A 27,136-nucleotide genomic window follows, 5' to 3' on the forward strand; every position below is an offset into this window, starting at 1 on the left:
ATGCTTAGCCCTGGGCAAGCATAACCAGGAAATGTTAATGAGTTCAAGCTGGGGATTGAGATAACCCTCAAATAATGGGGATGGAAATTAAGAGGTAAATGACCCAGTCTCCTTGTTCTTTGGTGGTGCAAAGCTGAGGCACCTTCTACATGGTTTTCAGAGGGTCTCCAGTGAGCTCAAAGCCCAGTTGTCTAGTAAAGCAATCAGCTCAGTATCACACACTTTTCTTGGCTTTTCCTCTTACCCCTCTTTCATTCTCTCTCCCTCCCATCTGTTTCTGGAGCTTACTTCTGAAACAAATTACCAGCATCCAAGTCCTGGCGTCAGACTCTGCTTTTGGGGAACCCAACTGAAGACATTACTTAGCTATACAGGAGTTTCTTTAGAGAAGATGTTTTGCCCTAGGAGTTTTGTGCTCCATCCTACTGGACTTCTTTGAGTGTCATTGCTGTTCCCTACACTCTGCCTTGCTTATGCTGCTCCCTCTGCCTGGCACAGTCTTCCTTTCCTTTGCCTGGCTGACAGCTGTTCATTCTTCAAGACTCAGCTAAGGTATCCACTCCTCTTTAGGATTTTCATTGTTTTACTCCTGCCACCTCCTAATTGAGAGTTATCTCTGTGATTCGGTAGCACTTCACACACTAACCTCCACCAACGCCATTTTCTTACCCTCTCTCTCTTTTTGTTTCTGTGGCTACATCCATCCTGACTCCCCAGAGACAGCTGAGCATGCTCAGTTGCCAGGACGCAGTGGCTCAGGGGCAAACCTAGCATCACCACGGCAACTTCCAGCCCAGCTTGCACCTGGACCAGAGAGGGCTGGAGCCACAGGGGCGGGGCCTCGGATGCACTATCCCAACCAGCTCTCGCTCCCCTCCCCCCCCCCCAGCACCACCCCCCTCGCCACGCGGGGGCCTCCAGCGCACTGGCCACCGTTTGCTCTAACAGCCATCTTGCCTCATCTTCCTGAGGGAGCTCTGTCCCATGATCCGGTCGCCAGCTACCCATGCCCGTGATTTTCCTGTGGGCTTAGAGGCACAGGAACAACAAAAAATGGCAGAGGGGAGACAGAAGGCACCCGAGGTAGGTCTGTGGTGGCAGTCGTTCCGGGGGAAGCGCTGATTCAGCAGGGCAGTCCTGGGTCTGAGGGGAGAGGGGACTTGGGCACAGCCCTACTCCTGAGGATGCGCCCCTGTGTGTTTCCAAGGTGGGGCTGTGACCTGGGGTCAGGGGTCAAGGGAGGTTCCCACCTCTCTGAATGGCAGGCAGGGACCTCTGAGTCCCAGAGCAGACACAGGGATGTATGCCTGAGCATTCACACTCTTGAGTGAGAACGGGCCCAGAAAGGGCTGGGACTCCAGGGAAGATACAGGTCTCCAATCCTGAGGGGCACGTGTGATGGGGCTGATGGTAGGAGTGGGCTGAGTCATGGACCGGGGTACACAGTCTTGTGGCAACATGGGAGGGCTCCCTAAAGGGACATGGTTTGATAGAGTCTCTAATTGTGAGGAGGCAGGTATCTGTGAGGCGAGTGTTACTGTAATATCAGGCAGTGCCATGGAAAGGGGGTATACACGGAATATTTGTGTTTTGGGGAAGTACAGTGCCTTAGTTTCCCCCCTGGCCACCCAGAAAGTATACAAATCCTTCTGTGGGTTCTGATAAAGACAAGAGGCTTGAGGGGGCACTCAGAGCCCCAGTCCTTCAGAACCTTGCCATCTGATGCTGGAGCCTGAGTTTTTGTATATGTGGGATCAGTGATCTTGAAGGTCATTCAGAATCACAAAGGAGTGCATGTCCATCTACCTGTGGGGAGAAGATAGCTTTTAAGGTGCAGGAGACTGCCGGGAAGGGGAGACCCAGTTCCTATTCCTGGGGGATCCCAGTTGTGGGTTTGACTGGACTTGGAGAGTAGTGACCTAAGTGTCTCACAGGGTCAGGGAAAAGAGCAAGGGTGTTCACAGTCTTGTGTATATGGGAGGGAGTTTGTACCTGAAAGGGGCTGTGGAGTGGAGAACTGAAGCTTCAACACAAATGATATCTGTGTGTGTGTGTGTGTGTGTGTGTGTGTGTGTGTGTAGTAAAGAAGTGGCTTTAGGGTTATGCGTGGTGGTGAGTGACACAAGTGGTATACACAATTTTGTATCCGTGTCCTGAGTAGATATTTTGGTTTCAAGAGTGACCCACTTGAATTATCCAACCCTTGGCACTGGGAAAGTGTGTGGATACTGGTTATATTAAGATTATATAGTGACTGGAACTGGAGCTTAATGAAGCCATTGAGAATGAATGGTTCAAGGGACTGTTATCTCTCAAGACCTGCCTGGTTTCTCTTTGTTTCATCCATTAAGTAATTCCTCTAGTCTTTTTGCAGTTTAAGCTTCCTCATAACTTGAACATGCTCATTCCTTTATTCATTCATCTGCTCAACAAATATTTATTGAGTGCCAACTATATGTCAGATACCAACTCAGGCGCTGGAAACTCTCTGCTTGTGATTCTCTTACCTTGTTCTTTTTTTTTTCTTCCCTGCCCCCTCACCCCCTCTCCCCGACTTACTGGCTTTAGATATATTATACAGTCTATACATTATTTTCCTTGGTTATTGCCTGTTTGCTTCCGCTAGAATGTAGGCTCCATGAGGGCAAGGGTTTTGTTTTGTTTAACAATCCCACATGTCTAGAGCTATACATGGTGTATAGTAGTTTATTATTAAATATTTGTTGAATAAATAACTGAATGATCTGATAAAGCCTAGTGATTCAAGAAACTTTTCTCTGAGGAAGTGATATTTTGAGATGAGATATAATAAGGATTAATTAAGTGAAGAGAAGGACGAGGACTAGTCCACGCAGAGGGAAACCATGTGCAAAGATCCTAAGGTAGCAGGAAATATAATCTATTGTGTTTAAGGAACTGAAAAAAGACAAATGTGGCTGCATGTAGGGCAACAGGAGGGGGACATAAGCTGAAACAGATCTTGCAGGTCTTGACTACTATGATATGTATTTTCACCAAATATCTTCAGAATAGTAGGAAGCCATTGGGGGCTTTTAAGGAGGAGCATGACATGATTAGAATCATGAAAAATATAACTGGCTACAGTATGGAAAGTACAGAATGTACAAGAATGGATACAGGTACACCTGTTAGAAGGTAGCAGTGGAGATGGAGAGAAGGAATTGAGAAATATTTAAAAGATAAAATTAATAGGGTTTAGTGAAAGATGGGGATAAAGGAAAAGGAGGAATCAGGGCATGCTTCTAATTTTCTAATTCTTGAATCTGGATAGTTGTTGGGACCACTATTGAGATAAGGAGCACCGGAAAGGATCTTGGTTATGTTTGAGAGGCAAGATCATGAGTTTGGTTTGGGACATATGGAGTGGGAGGTATCGTTTATTGTTGAGCCATCCAGAGAAGTGAGAGACTGACAATGCAGTTGAATGTGTAAGACAAGTCTGAGCTAACATGAAGATAATTAGTGAAGTCAAAGTGTGGATGAAATTGCATAGAGGGACAGTGGGGTGTGGGGAGTAGAGGCTTGGGATTAAGTGTTGAATAGCTGCAATATTTCAGTGCTTTTCAAAGAGAATGAGAATGGTCTTGAACAGATGAAATGCTGCCAAATGATATAAAAATGAAGACTGAAAAACTAGATTTAGCAATGGACTTAGCATTGTTGGTTACATTGATGAGTGAAAACTTGATGAAGGTTGGAGCCAAACCACGTAAATTCTGAATTACTATTAATGGGCTTAGTCTTTGTTTCTTAATTCAGATTCCCAAGAGAGAGAAACTAATTGACATACATCATATTTTCACCGTATCATATCAAGCCAGTGTAGGATTGACTGTTTTTGGATTAGGTGTGCAGATATTGCTGACTGGAGTCACCCGGTTTAAAACGTCCATCTGGTGATTTTTCATGTCAGTAGCAATAGCTAACATTTCTGGAGTGTTTATTGTGTGCCAGATAATACGCTAAGAGCTTTATATATTTTAATCTGTCAGCATCATAACACTTTCTAAGGTATTATCTCTACTGTTTGAAGTAGTTTTGGCACAGAGATGTTAAGCAACTTGCTTAAGATCTGCAAATAAGTGTAAGATTTATGTGCTTGGGCTTATTTTTTTTTAAGTTTGTTTATTTTTAGAGAGGGAGCATACATGTGGGGAAAGAGCAGAGAGAGAGAGAAAATCCCAAGCAGGCTCCACACCACCAGTGCCTATCTCTGTGGTAGGTGAACCCAAGAACCAGGGGACCATGGCCTGAGCCAAAGTCAGACACTTAACCAACTAAGCCAACCAGGCACCCCTGTTTGGGGCTTATTTTAACATTATCCAGATTCATTATTTGGCTTTCTCTATGTATTGCAATATTCTGTGTAATGAAGCAATAATAGCCATGATGAAATTCCTGTCCTGCAGGAAATGTTATTCTAAGGTAGGCATATGTTAGCAAGGTAATGTGGAAACAACTGGAACTCAGATCTTTGTTTAAAATCTGTTTCTGTAACCTATTAGATGAGGACCATGGACTCAAATTTTCTGGTCTATAGTTTCCTCATCTATAAAACGGGGATGATATCTGCAGGATAGTTTTGAATTCTAGAAATAATATATCTGAAGTGCACGATAAGTGATAATTTCTTAGTTCCCCCTGAAGCTTCAATGTAAAAAAATTAAGATGTATTACCTATACATATAAAAGCAAGTTTTAACCATACAGTGATGAATTTAAGACATCCTTTTTTTCCTCCATTTTTTTTCCCATTGGTATAACGTATTTACTGTTAGAAGAAAGGCAGACACCAAGTTTAGGAGAATGTGGAATTGTTATGTGAACTAAATGTCATGGAATAGGTCTGTATATGAGATGGATTTTGAGGAATTTCTTGGAATGAAGGGATAGTTAAAATTTTTTCAAAGCATGCAGATAGCTCTGTTAGAAGGTCAGATTTGCAAAAGGAAGTTTCTTTAAAATATTACATTTTTAAAATTTATGTATGTATGTATGTATGTATTACTGTTTATTTCTTCTTGAGAGAAGGAGAGAGAGAGAGAGAGGAAAAAAAAAGAACAAGCGGGAAAGGGGCAGAGAGAGAGAGAGAGAGAGACAGAGAGACAGAAGATCTGAAGCAGGCTCTGTAGTAACAACAGCCAGCCAGATGTGGGGCTTGAACTCACAAACCACAAGACCATGACCTGAGCTGAAGTGGGAAGCTTAACTGACTGAGCCACCCTGGTGCCACTAAAATATTGTGCTTTAAAATGAGGACAAGAATGTTTGAATTTTTCTTCTTCTCGAACAATTCGACTATTAATAATAATAAAAAAGAAACCTTATAGCCAACTAAATCTAGGAGTATTAGTCTCAGGCTAGATTGCACTTGCTTCAATTTCTCAGATTCTTCTTCCTTGCCAACTATATAAAGGAAAGCTTTGTGTGAATTACCTGGTCACATTTTCTTCCTGTATTGCCAAGTGTGTTACTTTTGTGGAGGCCCATACCAACCAGAAATTTTAGAATGATACACTCTGTTACAAATGGCCTGTACCTTGGGGGGCCTGCGTAACTTGGTTAAGCGTCTGACTCTCGGTTCCGGCTCAGGTCATGATCTCATGGTTTCATGAGTTCGAGCCCCATGTCTGCCTCTGTCCTGGCAGCACAGAGCCTGGTTGGGATTCTCTCTCTCTCTCTCTCTCTCTCTCTCTCTCTCTCTCTGTCCCTCCCCTGCTTACTCTGTGTCTCTCTTTCTCTTAAAAAAAAGGCCTATACCTTGATCACTTTGTGAAATAAATGCATATTTTTTAAAGTAATTTTATGGTACCTGAAATCATCTATAGATGGAATCTTGAAATTTTAAAAGCCTTAAAAATGAGAATAGTGTTTTCATCTTTTGTTAGTACTTGGGTGAAATACCTAAGTTTGTTTGTAATTGGGAACAGTAACATTAACTTCTCAGGTGAGACTTAGAGATAGATTTGGAAAGTGCACAATGTGTTACACCCTACCCTCAAAGAAATGGTAGCTTATTTGGTATCTGCATGTGTGTGTGTGTGTGTGTGTGTGTGTGTGTGTGTGCGCATGTGTGTGTATCTTTTCCTAAAGCTCACTAGTAAAATTGTCTTTTAAAGAAGAGGAAATCTAGATCTGTAGCCCCTTATTTGGAGCTTTGGATGCAAATATATTTCAGAATTCAGAGGTTTTTTTTTTTGTAAAGGTAATACAGCAAATGTACTGTTGATTACATAATATCCCCATGGGGTATGTGAGAGTACCTTGTAATCAAACACATTAATATCACATTCACACTAAATGAATAAGTTATAAATAGCTTCATGTCAACTTAGGTTACATTTTGTTGACAAAATAGTTTTGGCACCAAATTTATGAAAAAAATTGCTGTTTTGAGAGAATTATGAATTTTGGAATTGTGGAAAAGGGAATGTGGATTTACATAGCTTTATACCTTTTTAGAAGAAATATTTTCTAAAGCTTTAAAGTATTTGTTGTCACCTATATATTTTCCTGTAACATTACCAGGTATACAGTTTTATTAATGATCAGAAAACTCATTTGGTTTCCATGATGCTTATGAGCTTATTTCTTCCAAGAAACTGATTATGTTGGAGACCTTTTAATATTGCATTTGGCTTCAGTTTCAGTATCATTGCTCAGTGTCACTTGTTTTTAATCTTTTTTTTAATTATGTTTTTTTGTTTTTAATTTACATCTAAATTAGTTAGCATATAGTGCAACAATGATTTCAGGAGAAGATGCCTTAGTGCCCCTTACCTATTTAGCCCATCCCCCCTCCCACAACACCTCCAGTAACCCTCAGTTTGTTCTCCATGAGTGTCTTCTGTTTTGTCCCCCACCCTGTTTTTCTATTATTTTTGTTTCCCTTCCCATATGTTCATCTGTTTTGTCTCTTAAAGTCCTCATATGAGTGAAGTCATAGGATTTTTGTCTTTCTCTGACTAATTTCACTTAGCATAATACCCTCCAGTTCCATCCACGCAGTTGCAAATGGCAAGATTCCATTCTTTTGATTGCCAAGTAATACTCCGTTGTGTGTGTGTGTGTGTGTGTGTGTGTATATATATATATATATATATATATATACACACCACATCTTCTTTATCCATTCATCCATCGATGGACATTTGGGCTCTTTCTGTACTTTGGCTATTCTTGATAGTGCTGCTATAAACATGGGGGTGCATGTGTCCCTTCGAAACTGCACACTTGTATCCCTTGGATAAATGCCCAGTAGTGTAATTGCTGGGTCAGAGGGTAGTTCTATTTTTAGATGTTTGAGGTACCTCCATACTGTTTTCCAGAATGGCTGCACCAGCTTGCATTCCCACCAACAATGCAAAAGAGATCTTCTTTCTCCGCATCCTCACCAACATCTCTTGTTGCCTGAGTTGTTAATGTCAGCCATTCTGACACATGTAAGGTGGTATCTCATGGTGGTTTTGATTTGTATTTCTCTGGTGATGAGTGATGTTGAGCATTTTTTATGTGTTGGTTGGCCATCTGGATGTCTTCTTTGGAGAAGTGTCTATTCATGTCTTTTGCCCGTTTCTTCACTGGACTGTTTGTTTTTTGGGTGTTGAGTTTGATAACTTCTTTATAGATTTTGGATACTAACCCTTTATCTGATATGTCATTTGCAAACATCTTCTCCCATTCTGTAGGTTGCCTTTTAGTGTTGTTGATTGTTTCCTTTGCTGTGCAGAAGCTTTTTATTTTGATGAGGTCCCAGTAGTTCATTTTTGCTTTTGTTTCCCTTGCCCCCAGAGACGTGTTGAGTAAGAAGTTGCTGCGGCTAAGTTCAAAGAGGTTTTTGCCTGCTTTTTCCTTGAGGATTTTGATGGCTTCCTGTCTTACATTGAGGTCTTTCATCCATTTTGAGTTTATTTTTGTGTCTGGTGTAAAAAAGTGGTCCAGGTTCATTCTTCTGCATGTCGCTGTCCAGTTTTCCCAGTACCACTTGCTGAAGAGACTGTCTTTATTCCATTGGATATTCTTTCCTGCTTTGCCAAAGATTAGTTGGCCATACGTTTGTGGGTCCATTTCTGGGTTCTCTATTCTGTTCCATCATTGTCACTTTCAATTAGAGATACTAGAAACCTATATATGTTAAGAAGGACAGAAGGATGTCAATATTTTGCATACATATTTTCAATAAAGTCATAGCTTTTCTTTGCTTCAAGGAATAGTACAATCTTAATTGAGTTTCAGAATATTTTTATTAATTGTTAAATTTCAGCAATAGAGTAGGTGTTAATTTTAATTTTTTTAATGTTTATTTATTTTTGAGACAGAGAGAGACAGAGCATGAATGGGGGAGGGTCAGAGAGAAAGGGAGACACAGAATACGAAACAAGCTCCAGGCTCTGAGCAGTCAGCACAGAGCCCAACGCGGGGCTCGAACTCATGGACTGCGACATCATGACCTGAGCCGAAGTTGGACGCTTAACCGACTGAGCCACCCAGGCGCCCCAAAGGTGTTAATTTTAGTATTAAGAAAATGTTTCATCCTTAGCTGGAATTGATTTTTCTGATTATAAAATTTATTGTAAGTGTAAGCTTGCAATTATTCATTGATGTTATTCACCATATGGGAATATGATCGTTTTTGCTTATGTACTTCAAATTTATTTAATGGGACTCCTAAAAGAAATTTCTTTTTTTTCAAACTCTGAAAAAAATACTTTTTATTTGTCATATATATTTGAGAACTGTTGATTGTCAACATTTGAGTCTCTGACCAGGCTTTCAATACAATGTACTTACATCTCAACTGAAGGAAAACAAAACAAGCAAACACAGAAAGACTCCTAGAATTAATATAGGATAAAAAACTTGTATATGGGACTGTAAATTCCTAAATAAATACTTTCAACAATGTTATGGGGAAAAAAATCTCTGAGTTTTGGTGGAAGAAATGGGAAAAACAATCTGCCATCATTTATAGCTTGCTGCATTTTTTCAGGGGCTTTAGAAGTCACTAATTGGAGTATACTAATCTCTGTGTCATGGATTTTTGGAAGAAATCGGTGTGTTGTGGACTGTGTAATTCATTTTTTGAATTATTCTTGTAAAAATATGTATTGAATACCTACTGTGTGTCAAGCATTGTGGCAAACCTTGGAATTTCAGTGATGTATTTATACATAGTCCCTGCTTTCAAGGAGCTCCCATAACAGTAGAAGAATAATAGAGCTAGAAAAGTAGCATCCAGGCAATGGTAGAAGTTTGTGCACAGAATTATGAGGCTAGATAATCTATCTCTGAAACCTTGGGGATGGTGGTAAGAGTAGTTCAGTAAAGCTTGCTGGAGGAAGAACACATGAATTGTGTCTGAATGACAAGGAGGAATTAGCCCAGTGTAGGTTGTAGGCAGAGGGACTGGAAGTAAAGAGGAGAGGAGGGCAAAGAGAGCAACATATGCCCAGGAAAGTTATGTGGGAGAATGAAGCTTATTCATAACACTGCTGGTATTGCTCATCTATTAACAGAGCTAAATACTGCATTTCCTTTTTTTTTTCTTCTATTGTCCATTAAATATTTCTCGGGTGATAGATCCCTTGAGGTTGATATGTTATGAAAAGATAATTAATTCTTTCCCATGAAAATGCATGGTGTGTGCAGACACATGAGAATTTGAAAAGAATTTCAAGAGATAATGTCTATCCTAAAAGCCCAGGTTAAGAAATCTTCTATTTGTTAGTAATAGAGAATTACATTTCAGCTAGTAATAGAGATTGCAGTTAAGAATCTGAAATCTTCAAAGTAGGAATACTTTGGTGAAAGGGGTTGATCTAATAACATCTGTGCTAAGCAAAGCAAATGCTGGTTCCTAAATTATTTAGTCATCAGTTTATCTCCTGTTTTTAGCTTCTTTATAATTACTTCCTCATTTTGCCTCACAGTAGACCTGAAGAAAGACTCCAGAGTTACATAGATATATTCTGGAGAGATTAAGTGATAAGTTCAGACTTATGTGGTTAGAAAGCAGGTCTGATTCCAAAGCGAAGACTCTCTCCATTTTTGCACTCCTAAGTAAAAAAGAGATGTATAAGATTAGAGCGTACAGTAAGGGAAGTGTGTGTTTTTATCTTTATATTGAATGTTAGAGGTTAGGTGACTTAACCAGGGTCCCACAGCCAGCAAGAAGAGGAGTCAGACCTATAACTTAAATTTCCTGATTTCCATTTGATAAATAAGAATATACTGCCCTAAAATGAAGAGAGATAAATAACCAGGTATTGCAGTAATGGCCTTGGAAACAAAGTCAGTTATTTCAGCAAGCCATTCTTTTGTCATTTGCAGAGTACCTCCTTTCTTTTAGGCACTTTATGTATATGTTGTTTAATTCTCACAAAGTTCCTGCAAGGGGGTATAGTTATCTCAGTTTTATATATGAGAAAATTGGGGTTCAGAAATATTAAGTGGTAATGCTAAGGTTCCACAACCCATAAGTAGTAGAACTGGAACTGCAATCCAAGTCTATCTGGCTCTGTGTCCATACCAATGGGACTACTCCACTCTGCCTCCTAGTAAGTTAAAATAACTCAAACTTTCTTTTGTTATTGAGTTATTGAGGAAGAGGTAATGCATATTTTAATTTTCAAACAAATGTATGGAACAAAAGTACACATTTATTTCTAATTGCTGTAGAAATATGGGGTTAATGAAGTTTCTCATCTTGGGCATCTGTATTACTCATTGAGTAAATTAGTGTTGAAGAGTAGGGACTAAAATAGCAATTAGTATATGCTTGCTACCTAGGAGGCATTCAATTAATATTTGTAGACCAAATGAATTGAAACATTTTTTATCCATAAATTTTAGGTTTAGATATTAGAACTTAGGCTAATGTAAGCTGAGGATGTTAACAGAAATGAAGGGGAACATGAAGAAACTCTTGACATTTCACAAATAAGATGTCCTAGTTGAATAGGGCTTAAACACAATATACTGGGGATGGAAGAAGCTCATTACAACCTCGTTTGGGAAACTTCTGGGGAAGGTGGAAGAGTAGGAGGATCTTAAGCTTACAATGCCCCATTGATACAACTAGATAACATGCACATAGCTGTATATAACCCAGAAAACAACCTGAAGTCTGGCAGAACAGACTCCCTGGAGCTAAGTGTAGAGAAGAGGCTATATGAAAGAAGGTAGGAAAAGCAGAGACATGAATGGGAGCCAAATGGATCTACAGGAGGAAGGAAGGGAAGGATGCTGCAGGTACAGAAAGGAGAAAGAAACAGATTCTCCTCCCATATCCCAGGGGTGGAGAATCTACACGAGAAAGCGAATCCTCTTAGCATTTGGCTTTGAAAACCAGAGAGTCTGAATTTATGAGTTCTTACAATCAGTGGGGCTCTTAACACCTGGAACTTTAAAAATCAGTGTGCTCAGCTTTGGGAGAGCCAGGAGGGCTAGAGGAAACTGAATCCCTTCCCCTTAAAAAAAGAGCACAATAAACAGCTCCTTACAGACATACCATGGAAGCAGAATTTTGAAAAAAAAATGCCTAGGGTATATAGGAGAGAGATTTGTTTAATAATCTCTGAATGTGTGCTGAAAGGGCAGGGATTCCTGGGAGACATCTCCAGGAACAAAGGAGCTGGTGGGTGCCTTTTCCATCTTTGCCTCCCAGACTAGACACAGAAACATCTGCAGGAACCAGCATGATATGATTACTCATTACCTATCTTGCTAATGGCATGCCTTCCCTTGGAATTCTCCTGTGGTCATGCCTCCTCAAGCAAGGCCTTGGTTCCTGGTCTCCTCCCCATAGAAAACCCATGCAAATCTTGCAAACACCATATACACCACCACCTCCAACCTTGCCTTGGTCCCTGGTTGCTGGAGTTTTCCTCTCACAGAGGACTGTGTTAGAGACCTTGCTGGCACAGGGTGCCCCACTGCTTTATTCTCCTGCAGACCTGCTCCCTCCAAATCACTCTTGGCTGGAGCCCATCCAGAGTGGTGCCACAAGCCTGGCAGTGTATAAGAGCTTTGACAGTGACTCTTTTCTTGAATAGAGGACAAGATAACCACACACACCAGTCTGACTATGGTCCCGGCAGTGGGCTTGGACAGATGTTTTGTCTGAGTGCAGATCCCAGTCATCAGTGAAAGCTCCTCAGGGGACAACACAGGGAAAATGACCTAAAGTTTGGTTCTATTGCATCTCTGGCAAATGCCTGGTCTGATTCAACTCAAGCCTAAGATTGCCCCAGATTGGCTCACTAACAACACAAGGACCAAACACTGCCTACAATGGGCAAAGAAAGCCATGCAGATGAGTGGACTGAAGGCAAATGCAGCTCAGCCACAACAGCTGGGCACATGCAGTAGACCTAGGAGACAACCTTGAGCACGAGATTCTAGTGAACAAGGGATATTGCATTGCAGGGCACTGTAATGTCCTTCATAAAACCATTACTTTCAAGAACAGGAGACATGACTTAACTTTTCTAACACATAGAAACAGACACAGAGAGTTTGACAAAATGAAGAGGCAGAGCAGTATATCCCAAATGAAAGAATAGGACAAAATCACAGCAAGAGACCTAAGCCAAATGGAAATATGTAATATGCCTGATAGAGAATTTAATCTAATGGTCATAAAGATACTGGATTTGAGAAAAGAGTGGAGGAGCTAACAAAGAGCTTAACATAGAGCTTAGAAAACATAAAAAAGAACCAATTAGAGATGCAGAGCTCAATAACTGAAATGAAAAGTAACACTAGATGGAGTAAATAGTAGACTAGAGAAGGTAGAAGAATGGGTCAACAACCTGGAGGTCAAGGAATCAGAAAGCAGTCAAGTTCCACAAGAGAGAGAAAAAATAATACAAACGAAAATAGACTCTGGAAACTCAGTAACACCATCAAACATAATAATACTTGCATTATAGGAATCCCAAAATGAGAAGAGAGATATGGGGCAGAACATTTATTTGAAGAAATAGTAACTGAAGATGTCCCAAATCTGGGTAAGGAAACAGAAATTCAGGTGCAGGAGGCACAGAGGACTACCAATAGAATCAGCCCAAGGATGTCCATGTTGAGACACATTAGTAATTAAAATGGCAAAAAGTATTGATAAAGAGATAATTTTAAAAGCACTAAGAGAAAAGAAAAGTGTTACATACAAGAAAATCTTATAAGGCTATCACCTGATAGCCTTTTTGGCAGAAACTTTGCAGGCCAGGAGGGAGTGGCATGACATTCAAGTACAAAAAGAAAAACCTGAAGCCACCAAGGCTATAATTCTGAATAGGAGAGATAAAGAATTTCCTAGACAAACAAAATTGAAAAGAAATTCATCACCACTAAACCAGCTCTACAAAAAAAAAAAAATTAAAGAGGACTTTTTGAGTGGAAAGGAAAGAAAGACCAGGGGTAAGGAAAGGAAAAGAATGGAATGTAGGAGTAAGAAAAGTAGGAAGCTCAAAGGCATAAAAAGTTTAGCTATAAAAATCAATTGAGGGATTCACAAAATAAAAGGAGATAAAGTATCTGTCACCATATACCTAAAATATGAGGGGGAAAAAGAGTAAAGAATGTGTTCATATGTAAGCGACTATCAACTTAATGTAGATTGCTATATGCAGGAGATGTTATATACAAATATAATGGTAACCACAAATCAAAGTCCAGTAATAGATATGCAAAAAATGAAGAGAAAGGAATCCAAGTGTATCACTAAAGAAAACCATGAAACTGGGATGAAAGAACAAGAGAAGAAAGAAACAGAAGACTACAAACACAAATGCAGAACAAATAACAAAATGGTAATAAGTTACATACCTATCTATAATTCCTTTTAATGTAAATGGACTAAATGCTCCAGTCGAAAGACATAGGGTGATGAAATGGAGAAAAAAGCAAGGCCCATCATATGCTGCCCATAAGAGACTCACTGTAGATCTAAAGACACATGTAGATTGAAAGTGAAGGAATGGAGAAGCATTGATCATACAAATGAAAGTGAAAAGAAAGTTGAGGTAGCAATACTTCTATCAGAGCAAAGACAGTAACAAGAGACAAAGAAGGACACTACATAATCATCAAGGGAACAATCTAAGAAGATAGAACAATTGTAAATATGTATGCACCCATCATGGCAGCAGACAAATACATAAGGCAGGTAATAAAAAAAAAACATAAAAGAAGTAATCAATAATAGTAGAGACTTTCATACACCACTTACATCAATGGATAGATCATCCAAATAGAAAATCAAAAAGGAAACAGTGACTTTGAATGACACATTGGACCACATGAATCTAACAGATATATTCAGAACATGCCATCTGAAAACAGAAGAATACACATTGTTTTCATGTGCACATGGAACATTCTCCAGAATAGGTCACATATTAGGCCACAAAACAAGTCTCAACAAATTCAAAAAGATCAAAATCATACAGTGCATCTTTTCTAACCACAACACTGTGACACTAGAAATCAATCACAAGAAAAAAGTCTGGAAAGAACACAAATACATGGAGTTAAATAGCAGGCTGCTAAATAATAAATGGGTAAACCAAAAAATCCAAGAAGAAACAAAAAAATACATGGAGACAAATGAAAATGAAAAGACAGTGCTCCAAAATCTTTGGAATGCAGCAAATGTGGTTCTAAGGGAATTTTATACATATACAGGCCTACCTCAAGAAACAGGAAAAATCCCAAATAAATAACCCAACCTTATACCAAAAGCATCTAGAAGAAGACCAAACAAAACCCAAATCCAGCAGAAGGAAGGAAATAATAATGATTAGAGCAGAAATAAATGATATAGAAACTAAAAAACAAAAAACAAAACAAAAACAAAAAAATAGTAGAACATCAATGAAACCAGAAACTGCTTCTTGGGAAAGAACAAAATTGATAAGCCTTTAGCTGGACTTATCCCCATCCCTGAAAAATGAGGACTCAATAAACAAAACAGGAGGGATGCCTGGGTGTCTCAGTTGGGTAAGTGCCAGATCACAGGTGGTGATCCCTCACTTCGTGAGTTCGAGCCCTGCATCGGGCTCTGTGTGGACAGCTCAGAACCCAGAGCCTGCTTCAGATTCTGTGTCTCCCTCTCTCTCAGCCCCTCCCCTGCTTGCACTGTGTCTCTCTCTGTCTCTCAAAGATAAATAAAACATTATATTAAAAAAATAAACAAAACAGGAAATGAAAGAGAAATAACTGACACCACAGAAATACAGATTATAAGAGAATATTCTGAAAAACTATATGCCAACAAGTTGGGCAGCCTAGAAAATGGAGAAAATCCCAGAAATGTATATCCTCCCCAAACTGAATCAGGAAGAAATAGAAAATTTGAACAGACCGATTACCAGCTATAAAATGGAATCATTAATCAAAAAATTCCCAACAAACAAAAGTCCAGGACCAGTAGCCTTCACAGGTGATTTTGCTAAACATTCAAAGATGACTTAATACCTATTCTTCTCAAACTATTCCGAGAAATAGAAGAGGAGGGAAATCTTCCAAATTCCTTCTATGAGGCCAGCATTAGTCTGATATCAAAACCAGAAAAGACAGTACAAAAAAAGATAACTAGAGGCCAATATCTCCTATGAACATAGATGCAAAAATCCAGAACAAAAGATTAGCAAATTGAATCCAACAATACACTAAAAACTCATTCACCACGATCAAGTGGCCTTTATTTCTGGGATGCAAGGGTGGGTCATTATTCATAAATCAGTCAATGTGATACATCAGTAGGAGAAAGGATAAAAATCATATGATAGTTTCAATAGATGTAGAAAAAGCATTTCACAAAGTACAACATTCATTTATGATAAAAACCCTCAACGAAGTAGGTTTAAAGGGAACATAATATAATAAGGCCTTATATGAAAAACTCAGCTAACATCATACTCAGTGGGGGGAAATGGAGAGCTTTCCTCTCAGGGTCAGGAACAAGACAAGGATATCTACTCTCACCATTTTTATTCAACATAGTGCTGGAAGTCCCACACTCAGCAGTCAGACAAGAGAAAGAAATAAAAATCATCCAGATTGGTAAGGAGGAAGTAAAACTTGCATTGTTTGCAGATGACATGATACTATATATAGAAAACCCTAACGACTGGGGGGGGGGGAAGAAAACAAACAAAAAAACAAACAAAAACATGAGAACTGACCAATAGATTTAGTTAAGTTCACAGGATAAAACATCAATGTACAGAAATATGTTGCATTCCTATACACTAATAATGAAGTAGCAGAAAGAGAAATTAAGAAAGAAATGCTTTTTACAGTTGCACTAAAAATAATAAAATCCTTAGGAATAAACAAAAGAGGGAAAGACCTATGCTCTGAAAAGTATAGAACACTGATGAAAGAATTTGTAGATGACACTAATGGAAAGATATTTCCTGCTCATGGATTAGAAGAACAAATATTGTTAAAATGTCTATACTACCCAGGGCAATTTATAGATTTAATGCAACCTCTATGAAAAGACCCATAGCATTATTCACAGAACTAGAACCAACAATCCAAAATTTGTATGGAACCAGATAAGACTCTGAATAGCCAAAGCAGTCTTGAAAAAGGAAAACTGGAGGTGCCACAGTCGCCAATATTAAGGTATAGTAGTACAAAGCTATAGTAATCAAAATAGTTGTGGTACTGGCACAAAAATAGATACAAAGATCAATGGAGTGGATAGAAAGCCTAGATATAAAGTCATGAACCAAAAAGCAGACTTTTAACTGTACATAATAAACTAATGGTTACCAGAGGAAGGTGGGTGGGGGGATGGGTGAAATATATGAAGGGGATTAAGTGAATGCCTATCAAGGGGTGCCAATCTTATCAAGGGGCACCTTTGTGTCTCAGTCTGACTTTGGCTCAGGTCAGGATCTCATGGCTTGTGGGTTCGAGGCCTGCTTCATATTCTGTGTCTCCTTCTCTCTCTCTTCCCCTCCCTCAAAATTAATTCAAAAAATCAAAGGGTACACTTATCATGATAAGCACTGAGTAATGTATAGATAGAATTGTTGAATCACTATATTGTACACCTGAAACTAATATAACACTGTATGTTAACTATACTAGAATTAAAATTTTAAGATGGGTATAATGAAAGTTTTGTCATTTTGAGTGTGACGTGTGGCAAAATGACCAAGTAGAAATGACTAGTGGATAGTTGAAACTGTAATCTGATTGCTAATGAGAAGGTAGATTGATTTGGGAGCCATTAGTAAGGAATTAATATCAAAGTCATGAAAGGGAGATCTCTGAGGGATGGAGAGGACAAGAGCAAAAAATCAAGATCCACTAATGAAAGAATTTATGGCATTGTTAGCTCAGTCTAGTTCTTGATGTATACATGAGAAAAACTGAGGCCCAGAAAGAAGAAAAACCTTGCTTAAAATTATTCACTAATTCAGTGGAACCAGAGTCCATGTCTCTTCACTCCCAGCCCATAGCCCCCTTTCTTCCACTAATATTTATTTCAACCAATTCAGGTGTTCTGTAACAGAAGATTAGAGCTGCTCAAGTGAAATTGACACTTGAAATGGAAACCAAAATCATGTAGATTATTTTTACTCACTTTTGCCCAGCAATTCTTAGGTTCATATTAGAAGGCATGGCCTCTGGGGATCAGGGGACTACACATTCCCTGGTGATTATACATGAGTTTATTTCTCTCTCATTTTTTTAATTTTTTCCCCTTAAGATTTGTTTCGTGTATGTGTGTATTTTTGTTCGTGTGCATGTGCGTGTGTGTGTGTTGTTTTGTTTTGTTTATGTTTTGTTAATTTTCTTTCTTGGAACACGGTTTGCTGAAAGACATTTGAAATATTGCTAGGTTGGGGCGCCTGGGTGGCTCAGTCGGTTAAGCGTCTGACTTTGGCTCAGGTCACGATCTCGCGGTCTGTGGGTTCGAGCCCCGCGTCGGGCTCTGGGATGATGGCTCAGAGCCTGGAGCCTGCTTCCAATTCTGTGTCTCCCTCTCTCTCTGACCCTCCCCCGTTCATGCTCTGTCTCTCTCTGTCTCAAAAATAAATAAACTTAAAAAAAAATTAAAAAAAAATATTGCTAGGGAACATATGGCTCATCTTTCAAAACAGGCAAAAACAGGAATTTCCCCTTTTCCTCAGCTGCTGGGGAACCCTGTCCCTAATGTACTCACCACTTCCTCTGCCAGGAGATTTACCTTGACATGCTTCCTAATTCATACTCTGCCTCCTTCAACCTTCTCCAACCAGTGACAAAGAAATTAAAATTCACTTTTCACCACTGTTTATTAATGTCTGTCTACCATGAATCAGGGTTCCATTTAATTGAAATGAATTATTTCAGTAGCCAAGTGTGATCGGTATAATTTTACCTGTCTTATAAATAAGGAAATTGAGACACAGATAACAGGTTGTGTGATGTGATTATGGTAGACAGAATAAGGTTCCTTCAAAGATTTTCATGCCTTACTTCCTAGAACCTGTGAATATGTTACCTTACATGGCAAAAGTGACTTTACATATGTAGTTAAGGATTTTGAGATGAAAAGATTATGCTGGATTATTTAAGTGGGCCCAACATAATCACAGAGGTCCTTAAGAGGAAGTCTGAAGGGTTAGAGTCAGATGAGACATGGTGATGGAAGCAGAGGTTAGAGAGACACAGACTTGAAGATGCCATGCTCCTGGCCTTGAAGATGGAGGAAGAAGCCACAAGCCAAAGAATGCAGATGACCTCTAGAAACTGGAAAATATAAGGGAAGAGATTCTCCCCAGAGCCACCAGAAGGAATGTCACACTGACCACACTTTGAAATTAGAACTTAAAAAAATTTTTAACATTTTTTTAATGTTTATTTTTGAGAGAGAGAGACAGAGTGTGAGTGGGAGAGAGGCAGAGAGAGAGGGAGACACAGAATCTGAAGCAGGCTCCTGGCTCTGAGCTGTCCACATAGAGCCCAATGTGGGGGTGGAACTCAGGAACTATGAGATCATGACCTGAGCCGAACATGGAAGCTTAAACTACTGAGTCACCCAGGCGCCCCTAATTTGTTTGTTTGTTTGTTTGTTTGTTTATTTCTGAGAGGAAGGGAGGGACAGAGGGGGAGAGAGAGAGAGAGAGAGAGAGAGAGAGAGAGAGAGAGAGGAGAGAGAATATGAGGGGGAGGGGCAGAGAGAGAGGGAGACAGAGAACCCGATGCAGGCTCCGGGCTCTGAACTGTCAGCACAAATCCCAGTGCAAGGCTTGAACCCAGGAGCCATGAGATCATGACCTGAGCCAAAGCTGGATGCTTAACCATCTGAGACTTCCAGGTACCCCTGAAATTAGAGCTTCTTACCTCTAAAATTGTAAGATAACAAATTGGCATTGTTTTAAGCCACTAAGTCTGTGGTAATTTGTTACAAAAGCAAAGGAAACTGATACATTAAATTTAACAGCAGCTAATTTTGCCAGTGATTTCTGTTTTTCCACGTGTAAAGAATGCATTCTATAGACATGTAACTGAACCCTATCTTGCTTGAAACTGTTGACCCCTTGCTTCTTTGTGACTCTCTTCCCTTGCATCTCAATAGTAGACGCCCTTAACCTCTTCCTCCTTCTCTGATCATTTTGTCAACTATGGGTTCCATCTTTTATTTATTGCCTTCTAAATATAATTCTCTTTCCTTTCCATCTCCTTGCTTCCCTTTTCTTTACTCCTTTTCATGCTGTCCCTAACATTCACCCCTCATAACTCCTACTTTCCCCCTTTATGCTAATGATTCCCAAAGATGGCTCTTCTCTAAACTTTAGGCTCCCTATTCATATCTATCCTTGGAGTACTGAGACGTAAGGCAGAGAAATTTTTAAATACAACTATAGACCAAAGACCAATAATCTTCAAAGGTACAATAGATACGATCTTTCAATAGGGATGATAAAAGTCAGAAGACTATAGATTGTCATCTTTTCAAAAAACATTTTGACATTTATATATTTCTAAGAGACAGAGTATGACCAGGGAGAGGGTCAGAGAGAGAGGGAGACACAGAATCTGAAGCAGGCTCCATCCAGGCCCTGAGCTGTCAACACAGAGCCTCATGTGGGGCACAAACTCACAAGCTGTGCTGAAGTCAGCCACTTAACCAACCTAGCCACCCAGGCACCCCATTAGGAGATAACTTTGAATGTTAACTGAAAATGTAAAACACCATATGATGTGTGTTAACTATGATATTAGTGTTCGGATACCTCAATACATGAAAAGAATGAATGGTACCATGAATGAAAATGAACACATGCTCTGTGATGAAACTCCAGTGTTTCATTAATTCTATGATTGTGAAATTTTCATTTAGTATTTTCACCATAACTTCAAAGAGAGTTATAAGTTAATGTCATCTTCAATAATTGTGCTGGTCCTGGAGAATTTTGGGTACCTGGGTGGGAAATTACTAACATTTCTGTGACTCAAGCAGTGGTTCATTCTCTATATTGGACTGTGTTAGCAAATCCTACCCCATCCCACCAAGATAGATATCTTGAGGACTGAGAAAGTGAAAGACAGTTGCAGAACTGGAAAGGGTCCAATTTCCAGTTCCATCTTAGAACAGCAATGGGTACATATGGTCATTCCTGCAAAGACAAAGCACTTCCACTCAGAGATCCATTTGGAATTGGAAACCTGCAGACATCTACTCTTTGCTCTATATGAATGGTCTTAAAAAAGAAAGTGCTAGGACAATGATCAACATAGAGAGAATTTCTATTTTGTAAGTTACATCTGCAAGAATGCTAATGTAGGGAAGAGGTAGGAATTCTTAAGAGTTCTGGCCTATTTTCAGATTAATTACTTTTTCCTTGTTGGTCAAAACATTTATTATATCCCCAAGGTCTGTTTAAGTCGAATGGGTGGAGACATGGTATTCAAGGCGTTTGTAAAGCACAGAATGTTGCCTGGAACATTTTGGGTTATATACGCACATATACACCTGGGAGAAAGAGGGAGAAAGTCTACAACATCTTTCTGATCCTCAAGGGAAAATCGGACTGAGGAATCAATGGCATGAATGTGCCATGCGGGAGTAGGAGCACCTAAATCATGTTATTCACTCATTTATCAAATTTACGTTGATTAATGACTGTTTCATGGTACCTTCCAGTACTTCAGAAATCGGACTGTTTATGCGGATGACAGTGTCAAATATACAATTTTTTCTTCATAGAACTCCAAATCCTGGTGCAGGCAAGAAAAAAATTCTGACATGAAAACCAACAAGTCATGTGTTTCTGCATTGCATAAGTAATCTGCTGGTAGTCTACAATGAAAAATATGCACTGTATGAGATAAAGTTGATTCTAAAAGTTTGAGAGACTCTATATTTTCACAAAGACTGTTATTAAAAATATTTTATAAAATTCTGAACCTTTGAAAAGGTCTGCCTGTGTTGTAACATAGGTCAGCACTTCATTTCTTCTTTGATTGCTGAGTAATATTTCATTGTGTAGATACAGGACAGTTTATTCATGCCTCAGTTGATGAACATTTGCTGCTGTTAGCACTTTGGGGTTATTGTGAATAATGCTGTTGTGAACATTCATATACAAGTTTTTGTGTGGACATATCTTTCATTTGTTTAGAGAAATGCAATTTCTGGGTCCAAAGTTAAGTCCCTATGTCACTATTTGAATACCTGCAAGACTGTGTTCCAGTGTGACTACCATTTTTCATTTCAGCCAGCCATGTGAGAGGCTTTCAATTTCTCCATCGTTTCATGGACAGTCACCATCTGTCTTTTTGGTTGTAGCTATACTGTGGCTATGAAAGGATATATGGTGATTTTGGTTTCTGGGTTATTGATGATGAGGGTTGTTGGACACGTTTTCATGTGCTTCATGGTCATCTGAATATCTTCTGTGGAGAATAATCTTGACACTGATTTGTCCATTTTTAAATGGAGTTCCTTATCTTCTTATACATGAGCTGCAATATATGCTAACAATGTTTCTTATTAGCTCTATGAACTGCAAAGTTTTCTATAGAGTGTGGGGTGCCCTATGAATCACTAAAGTTTTACCTTTTAGTGAGATCTAATGTATATATATTGGAGTCGTACTCGAAGTTATTTAAGCATTATCACATACCTGTGCCTGCAATGTGGTTGTAGAAACTAAAGGTCACATGGGAAAGGGGGAAAGATTCGAGTTTGTTCAGCTTTGGTATAGATCCAACAAATTTCATCAGGGAATATGTCATTTCCCGGACCAAATTTTTATTTATTACTGATTTTTGTTTGCTCCCATTTCATTTCTAAGACATAGCATTTTCAACTTCATTGTACTTCTACAGCAGTTGTTACTTCTTTCTTCTGTTTGCTTTGGGTTTATGTTGTTCTTCTTTTTCTAAGATTATTGTTGCAGATTAGTCTTTTTTCTAATACATGCCTTCAGTGTAGTGAATTTCTTCTTAAAAACTGCTTTCACTTCATTCAACGCACTTCCGAAAGTTGTATATTTTCATTTCCATTTAGAGGAAAACTTTTGAAATTTCTCATGCTGCTGCTGCTTCTTTTTCTTCTCCTATTCTTCCTCCTTCTCTCCCTCCTTCTTCAACAACATTATTTCTTCATGGTTAGGGCAAGAAGTACTTTTAAAAGAGAATTCTTTCAATTCCTCTATCCCATCACTGAATATAATTTGTTACATATTTTCATTATTTATGAACTATAATCATCAAAGTTATTTTTACAATTATTAAGAAATGAATCTTTTAGATCACTTTAAAAGAAGAAAAATAAGACCCTAAGGACAATTTTACTTTCATTTCTTCCTCCTCCAAAACCCTTTCTTTGTGTAGAGTCAAGTTGCTGACATATATATTATTCTTCCCTCTGAATACCCTCTTTAAGATATCTTGTAAGGAACATTTAATTTTGGAAATTTCAGTTTCTATTTATATTAGAAAGACTTTATGTCTCCAGCAGTATTGAAGGAGAAATGTATTTGATTCAGAATTCATCTAATTCATTTTTTCTCTTCACACTTTAATCCCACTCTCTTTCTGCTTGCATGGTTGTTGAAGATAAATGCAGAATAACTCATACTGGTTCATCTACAGATAGGACTTTTCTCCTCTGGCTCCATTCAAGCTTTTTTTTTTCTTTTTGTCTTGATTTACTGCTCTTTGAAAATGCTTTGCAAAGGTATTGATCACTTGGTATTTCTCTTGCTCTGACATTCCTGGATCTTTGGTTTGTTACATGTTGAAGTTGTCAGCACTAATTGCTTGAAATATATCTTGTGCCCCTTCCTTCCTTCCTTCCTTCCTTCCTTCCTTCCTTCCTTCCTTCCTTCCACATTCCTCACTTCCTCCCACCCTTCCTTTCCTGTTTTCTTTATACTGATGTTACAATTTTTACAATGTCCTATAGTTCCTGGATGTTCCTTTACATTTTCTTCTGTCATTATTTTCTTCTTTAGTTTGTAAAGATTCCAGTGGCATGGCTTCAACTCACAGATTCTTCCTTCATTCCTGTCCACAGCTATCCATGAGCTCATCTAAAATATTCTTTGTTTCTAATATATTGTTTATTCCCACCATTTCCTTTACATTCAAGAGAATTTCCATCTCTCTGCTCACATGGCTAATTATACCTTTTCCACTGCAGCCCTTAAGGTTTTAATTATATTTTAAATCCATAGCCTAATAACTCCCTACTCTCTGTCATAATCTGAATCTGATTATGATGCTTGCTCTGTCTCTTCAAACTGTTGCCTTTGACTTCTAATAAGCATTGTATTTTTTTTATTAAAAGCTGAACATAAGGTGTTGAGCAAAACCAACTCAAATAACTTGGTCTCTAATTGAGTTTTTTCTATTCTAGGAGTTTAACTATGTTCCCAGTTCGCTGCTAGGATAGGTATCCAAGCTATCATTTCCTTTGGGGTCCTTTGTTTATTGGAAAGTGTTTTGCTGTTATATATTTTGTCTCCCCTGTGTGCTTTGGGTTTCCTTTGATACATCTTCAGTAAGATCTGAGAATTGGAGTTCTTTGATCAAAATCCCATTTTAATACAGGAACCCTATTCATGCAGCAGAAATGTATAGGGGAGGGAGCATATTGTTCTATGATGAGATCTCAGTCTTTCAGTGAGCCTGTGTCCTTGGGATTTGACAGTGACAGTGCTTCTCAAAACTGTCCCTCCCATGGGGTGAAGGAATTCAAGAGCGAGCTGGAGTTGAGTCCCTTCCTCAGCATAGAACCTGGTGTGACTAGATCTGGGCATTCCCTTTCCCCAGGCCACTTATGCTCCTGTCACACCCAAGGTGGTAACTCTCCTAAAACAGTTTGTTTGAGTGAAGGCTTCCTGAAAGAGAACAGAGGGTTCTGGGTATGTTTCACAATGGTTGCTTCTCTTCTCTGTGGTCCAAAGTTTTAAGGACTTTTCTTTGACTTTCACCTTGAGAATGTGGAGGGGCTACTGGAGGTAAATCATGGAAGTGTGGAGGCTCCACACTCTGTGCCCCTGGAGACTTGTCCTTTGCAGCTTGTGCACACTGAGCCTTCATAAATTCATAATTCAGAGTGGAAGTGTTGGAGTCTCAGGAGTCTCTGGCCAGGGGTTCCTAAATGTTCAAGTCCCAAATTGCAGTGTGATACTTGGGGCTACACGTGGTAATGTTCTGGTGATGAGTGCTCCACAGTTAGAGTTCAGATGTGGGGCAACCTGTCCTCCCTAAACCTGTTGGTGCTTCAGAAACCCCCAGCCTGAAGTGGGCCTGTTTTGTGGTGCTGCTGGCAATATTCAGCCCAGCACTGGTCACAGTCTTCTGCATGGAGGCAAAAGGAGCGATCTAGGGGCTGTGCCACAGGGAAATCTAGCTGGGTGGCAGCAAATCCTGGCTGGGTGCTGGTGCCTGTGCCCAAGGGAGAAGTAATAGGTGATGAATCAACAAAAGTTACCTGTGTGGTGCTGCCCAAGACTTGCTGGCTTAGCTTTGTATGTGGAAGTCAGCAGGGGCCTTCTGGGTGTAAGGGGCTGAGGACAGTGAGTGTGAAGAGATGTCTGGAGGCAGATATATCAGGGAGGAGAGGGGTCCAGTTGAGTCTGGCTTCCTTTGAGACAAAGGATATAGCCAGCCTGCCCCTGAAGCAGATTCCAGGGTGGCCATTGACCCTGGCAGACTTGGAGTTTCCTGCATCTCTCCTGTGTGCATTCCCTCTCAGGGCTGGAGCAGGAGCAGGAGCAGCCCTGAAGCAGGCAGGGGGAAACAAACCCTGGAAAGCTGCTCAGCCCCACACTTCAAGATGGGCACACACTCACCCCACAGTGCTCTATTGATGGTCTGGAGTGCTGCTTCCTCTTCATAGTGTCAGTCACCAGCGGTGCCTGGAAACCCAACCAGGGTGTGGTGGCCATCTTGCTGGGTCCACTTGTCCCCTGAAATCACAGTCTTCTCTGCTCATTGCAACCCCAAACATCTTTTGTTTGTATGGTCCAGAAGTGTCAGGTGCAGGAGAGGAGTTCCTCCAGAATTGTTTCTTTTCCAATTTCTTTTAGGTATTGTCTTCATCTGGTTCTTCTTCTGGGCCACCACCAAAGCTGTTGCTGGGGACCGAGAGCACTCCTGGTTCACTTTTTCTGACATCTTCTGAGGCATCTGGAGCATCGTGGACATGGTCCAGCTATTTTCTTTTGCAGCTGCAGGAAACATCAGGTTGAGCTGTATGAGCTGGTGTGGCATGCTATTTCGGGAAAATCTGACAAAGGGTCTAGGGTTTATTTTGGAACATGCCTTTTGAGATAAGGGGTAGAAGTTTCCCTGAAGAACCCATGGCTGGAATGAAGGGAGAGACCCTTCCATGTTTGTCCCAGGGCTGAATGAAGGCTACATCCTAGGGTCTTCGGGCCCCTTCCCTGATTGTCCTAAGTTTTTGATTGCTGAGTCCCTCTGCTGCTTTGCTGTCCTATTCATACTCTCTTTGAGAGTTGTCAACATGCCTTGCTCTGTCAAGGACCCTGGCACATGTGAGTGTTGTGGGACACACGGTGGTGATATTTGCTCCTCTCTCACCTCACATGGACGTGACTTTACACACTCTGATATGAGTGTATGGGAAACAGACAGTGTGGACTTCCCTGATCGACTTGCCTACAGATGAGGCAGCATCTACAGATCCTGAAACTCATATTTGGAAGTGGTACCCTGAGGTGACCCCGTATCTCCCACAGTGTTACTGGAGGTTCAGAGGACCTGAGGACATTGGAATCTCCCAATCAGGTAGGGATCCTACAAGCCCCCTCCCCATTGAAATTGCGTCTACGAAGTGCTCCCAGCGATGCACAGCTAGGCGAGTTGAGCTGTCCTGCTCACATGAGCCTCAGGGACTCTGTCATGTTGCCTCAACTCCTGGATGTTTGAAGGGGGTGAGCAAAAAATGCCCAATGTCTCATCCCCACTAGTGATGTCCAGAGGAAGCTCTTGGATCACTTGAGCAGGTTGGAAGGACAGGGCTGGGTCCTGCAGAGTTAGATGATGAACAACTCCTGGGGCTCTCTTCTCATAGAACACAGTGCAAATGTCTCCTGGATTCTTGCCCACCAGGGTCCCTTACTGGAAGCCACAGAACTCTTTTGAAGTTCAGCAGCTGCTGGTGGAATGATAGCCCAGGACTTCACGGCCTTGTATAGATTGGATTGAGGTTCCTCGGGGAATGTGCTCAGGATATCCTTCAGTGCCTACAGGGATTATGGCATTAATCTTGTCTCCTCTTTGTGGTCATAAGCCCTGGCAGCATCCCAGGTTTTGGCTGGTTTTCCTGAATTGCCATGCAAGCTATGCAGAGATGGAGAATGTGTGCCCAGGTTTCCTAACCCTTTTCATGACCAACTCACCACATTTGCATTTGCTCCTATGGTGACTGCAAACCTGCTTCCCCTGCTTTTAGTCATAAGTTGAGCAAAGGGGTGCTTCTTGAGAGATGGAGGGAAGAGCTGAATTGAGCATGAAAAGATCCATTCAGGCAGGAAACACACAGTGATGGCACCCAGGTAGATCCCTACTTCCTGAGGCAGGTCCAACAACTTGGGCTCAGCCCTGCTGACTCCCTGACCCCTCCCTC

The 27,136-nt window shown here is 40.1% G+C and overlaps 1 long non-coding RNA gene across 1 annotated transcript in view; it reads left to right on the plus strand.

Annotated features, from left to right (window-relative positions):
• Positions 1 to 939: 939 nt before the first annotated feature.
• Positions 940 to 27,136, plus strand: part of LOC128314865 (uncharacterized) — a 36,222-nt gene continuing 10,025 nt past the window's right edge. The window contains exons 1-2 of the long non-coding RNA XR_008297011.1: positions 940 to 1,083; positions 25,575 to 26,295. This is a non-coding gene — a long non-coding RNA (uncharacterized LOC128314865). The remainder of the gene's footprint in view (positions 1,084 to 25,574; positions 26,296 to 27,136) is intronic.

This window comes from Acinonyx jubatus, chromosome A1, assembly GCF_027475565.1.
Source record: "Acinonyx jubatus isolate Ajub_Pintada_27869175 chromosome A1, VMU_Ajub_asm_v1.0, whole genome shotgun sequence".
Taxonomy (NCBI): domain Eukaryota; kingdom Metazoa; phylum Chordata; class Mammalia; order Carnivora; family Felidae; genus Acinonyx; species Acinonyx jubatus.